The sequence below is a fragment of the Aethalodelphis obliquidens genome, unplaced genomic scaffold, assembly GCF_003676395.1.
Source record: "Aethalodelphis obliquidens isolate GAN/ISIS:26980383/991018 unplaced genomic scaffold, ASM367639v1 scaffold63, whole genome shotgun sequence".
Lineage (NCBI taxonomy): Eukaryota > Metazoa > Chordata > Mammalia > Artiodactyla > Delphinidae > Aethalodelphis > Aethalodelphis obliquidens.
The window spans coordinates 10857306-10862051 of record NW_020838007.1 but is presented as its reverse complement, the minus strand read 5'-3'; positions in this window follow the sequence as shown (position 1 = coordinate 10862051).

The window sequence follows — 4746 nt, the reverse complement described above, 5'->3', positions numbered from 1 at the left end:
TGTGAAAAAAAATGACCTGCTTTTTTGTTTCCTTGTTGAAAGGAAACAAGAAGCTACAAAAGAGCATTAAGAACTATAGTCATATATATTTTATGTGGAATTTGTTATCTATAAAGTTTGGATGCAGACATCCTTTAAAGTAAGAAAAGTTGATCAAAGACAAACTAAAAAACAATAACCTCAGCATGTGGGCAGATTCCTAGGATGGGTTTAGATTAGAGATACGAGAATTTACAACCACACGGTTGCTGGAATTTAATCCAATGTTATTTTACTCCATCTATGTGACACAAAACTTTTGGATAAAAAGTGAAACAAACAGGTAAATGTTTTATCTACACAATGTCTAATACCTGAATGGTTGCAAATCCATCCTATCAAAATTTGTTTCATCCATTTACATGAGCTAAATACATTGTTCCACCTTCCTGTTAATATTTCCTAAGTAATTTTTGCTAAATTGCATTTCAGATAAAAAGAGTACAGCCATGTCTACATTATTGATACTAGGATGGTTATAAGGACAATTGGCAGATGATATACTGTAGAAAAAAATGATCAAGTTGCAGGCAGTAGATCAAGTTAGAAAATCAAGCCAGAAGACCAGGGCTCCTCAGTAAAGTCAAAGTTGAAAGTTGGCATCTCAATGTGTCCAATATATAACACCTCTCTCTTTCTTGCACAAGTTCTAAACCCATTAAGAGGTAAACAAATGCAAATCAAAATATCACTTTTATCACAGACACAAATATTTGGAGAATGCGGTCAAAAATGCCTCGCCAACACTCTCTGCAAGTCGAAAACTTGAGAAAGCCACTAGAGCGGAAAGTTTAGGTGCACAGACCACAAAGGCCTAGACTGGGGAAGAAACAGAAGAGAAAACAGGATCCACAGTAACAGATCAGGTATGTCCAATCAAGAATGTTACACCCATGATTGTCAGTCACTTATCAGGAACCTCCCTCCTGTTCCATGGGGCAAAATGTCAGGAGAGTTACCCTAGAGAAGTCCCTCCACATGAGACCTATGAAGTTGAGCAGTTTTTCCCCTTAATAATCCACAGCTGTTTGTTCTATTAACCCACTGGTTTAACTATCAAGCTATGGTCAACCAGGAGAGTATTATTCCTTTCTGACAGGAGAGCAGAAATCTGTCTTGGCAGTTCTGGTCCACCTTCATGAGCCCTCTTCCCTAATACAAGCTATGGTTGTCTTGTGGATTCTCCAGATAATGCTGGCAAATAGCACTGAATTTGTCCCTGAAAGGTTCTGAAAATAGTCACCAATTAAATTAACGCTAAGGCCATGTCTAAATTTCTTATTCTGAGTTATGTCTGGCCACATCCAACATAGGTTATTAAAGGTTTTGCAAAGAAACTGAATAACAACATCAAGATATGCCATTTTAAAAAATGCCAACACATATAGGAGCCATAAATTTGAATACAAATTACCTTCCATTGTAATTTCCTAAAGAGACATTAATGTCCCCAAATTAAATTCCCTTATGAGTCCACAGGATTTAAAGTCTAAAGTAATTCAATCCAAAATCAAATTGCCTTACGTCTGTGAGTTTAATGTCCGAAGTCATTATAGTACAAAATAAAATTTTCTTGTCCTTGCCAGTAAAAGTTCAAAGAAACTACAATCCAAAATTCTAAAGTTAAAGCCCTGTAATCATTATTATCATTATTTCAAAAGCTTTTCTCCTTCTCAGTCGCAGAGAGAGATGTCTTATTCTGAGCCTGAGAATATTTGGGTTTCTTCAGCAGCTACTGCCTGGGTTATTATCTTCCATGAGAATGTGTGTAGTTCCTTAGGACCTCAGAATTAAAATCAGTGTCCTGTGTGTCCCACTTTTAAAAATATCCAAAAAGTTGACAGACATAGAAGATTATATGCTCCACACACAATACCCACTGAATTTAGAAAAGACAGCAATCTCTACCCTCTGAGAGTAGTTAACCCAGGCAGCATTATGTTCCCAGAACCCGACCTTTGATGTTTCAAAACCCACTGCTGACACTCATTGGACCTGAGGGCAGGAAGGTAAATGAAGAACATTTCTCCTTTCAGTCTCACCAGGATGCCAAACTTTTCTAGAATCCATGAGCAGAGGGCAAACTCACTTAGAAGAAAGTGCCAGCAGGAGGTTATGATGATGCCATGATTTCTTTATTTGGGAGGAACATGCACCTATGCCTGCAATCTCCTCTGTCAGATCACTTCATTAAGACATCGCTGCTTTTTTTTGCCAACTATGCAAATTTACAATATTAGCAGCACCACTCTCCCAGGCATATTTGTGATCATCTCTCCATCTGCCATTTTTAAAACCTCTTAAAACACAGTTCCCCTTTGAGTCTGGTGTTCCTGAGTACTGTATTCACGATGGACTTCACCATGTCTTTTGAAAAGGTATTTTCAGTTTTGCACCACTCAGGCTGCTTCCATGGCTTCTTATGATGGAGATGCTCAGGCCTACAAAACACACCTCCTAGGGCAGGTTTCACTTTCATTCCCACATTTACTTCAAATGGAAAATCACCCTTAGAAGACTCCTGAACCAAAACCTCTATTGATGTTTCTGAACCTAGTGCTTCTAGGGGCCTTGTGAGGACCCACAGTTCTGCAATGTGATCAAGACAACACCCTCCCTCAGGACTGAATGTTCTGAGTTGTGCATAGCATTTCTTTTTTACTATATATTTTCCACAGTAGTGGGATATAGCTCCAGTGTTTTGTCTTCTTCATTCAGCAACTTCTTTTAGGTAGATTTAGTTTCACCTCCTGCTCAGATAATCCCTTTCTGTCTCTACTACATGTGGGGCTAGTACTGTTCTTTGGATCCAAGAGCCTCCTTTCTCTTACCTTCCCTTTTCTTTCATGTCCAGGCATTTGGTCTTTTGTGTATGTGTTTTTGTTCTCATTTTTTTTTTTAAATATTGTCTTAGATTAGGTTATCCCAGAAAAATCCTGAGTCAAGAGTTTGAACACAAGTGATTTATGAATCAAGTGCTCCCAGGACAGAAACGTTAAGGAAAGTAGGACAGTGAAGGGGGAAAAGGCCAAGAAAAGATATGATAAAGTTTCAGATAGAGTTCCAGCCTCAGTCTGAACCCTCAGTCAGTTTGCAAATATAAATTGCACCTTGGTGTCTGGCAAAAGAGGACTGGGCAGTGGACTTCTGTAACTCACAGGCATTGCCAGTTCCCCCTCCAGGTAAGGCAGCCCGAGCAGCCCCAGGGCAGTCCTCCAAGGAAGGTGGCAACTGCAAGCCTGGAAGCTGATTGAGCACAACCTGCAAAGTATGCTTTTCAGTTTAATATCCTGGCCTGTAAATCTGGCCGAAAAACTGAGTAAAAGCAGTAAAATTTATTCTGTATCCTAATACTCAAAAAGCCTATTTACAGAAAGATTCTTTTTGCCCTTTACTTGAAACGTTACTTCAGGTTTGCACGCTTACCAAAATGTCCGATTGACAGCATTTGTTAGGGGCTCTGTAACAAGAGTTTACTAAACTCCACACCTTTAAGAAACAGCCACTTTCCTGACAAAGCCTCCATAAGCTGCTGTGTTAGTTCTCAAAGCTACTAGCTGATGCATCAAAATTTGAGGTTTTATTAAGGCTTGATTTTTCCCCACCTGAGCTTGGAACCAGTTGAAAGATAGATGAAGGGATCAGCCAGATAAGATTAACGTATCTCCATTCATAGTCATAATGCCCCTTGGAGAATGCATATGCACCAGTTTGACTGAACTTGCTCCCGACTTTGCTGCAGCAACAGTGTCTTCTCCACTAAGCTTCCTACAGGGTGAACAGCCAGTCAAGAATGACCTCTCCACAGGCAGGCAGATCCGAAACAAGCAAAGAGAAGGGGCTAAGCCACTCATGTCCAGGTGCTTCCTCCACACCTGCCAGTCAGGGAGGTCATTCACTGTCCCTGGGAAGGAGCGGAGAGGAGATAGGGAAATCAGGGGTATTAAATCTAGGTGTTTTTCCATGCTCATGAAACATCAGGAGGGGGGAATAGTGTTCTCTTCTAACAGTAGAACAACCAATAGGGAGATACAGGCTCACAGAGTGAGAACTCAGAACTCAAAGCCTGCAGTCAATGATCTAGAATAGATTGCGATTGACAAACTCTCTTAAAGGGACAGATAGTAAATATTTTAGGCTTGTGGGTCTTATGGTCTCTGTTGCAACTACTCAACTCTGCTGGTATAGCCTGAAAGCAATCACAGGTAAGATCTAAACAAATGGGCATGGCCGTGGGCCTACAAACTTTATTTTTAAAAACAAGTGGCTACTTAGGCTGTAGTTTGTTGACCCTGTGAGGGCTCTGGATGTTACCTCCATGCTGACTTAGAATACATGGAAGACTTTCTCATTAAGAACACAGATAGCAGAAGACCATACATATGCAATGCACAACCAAGACAAGAGATGCTGGACCAGACTGAGAATTTAACCTAATGGCGAGATCCAGAAGCGCACTTGAAGGTCAGTGACCACAAGTTGTTAAGAACGATCTTTAATTAGTATAAGTTTTGTGAGTATGCGGACTATTGTCTGTTTGGTTCACTGCTATGTCCCCACCATATCACCAGTACCTAGATATACGTCCAGCATATTGAAAATGCTCAGGTTCTATTGTACCAATGAATTAGGAGTCATTTCAAACAACCAAAGTGAATAAGACAAAGCACCTAGGATGGTGCCAGGGGTTAAAATAAAAACATGCAT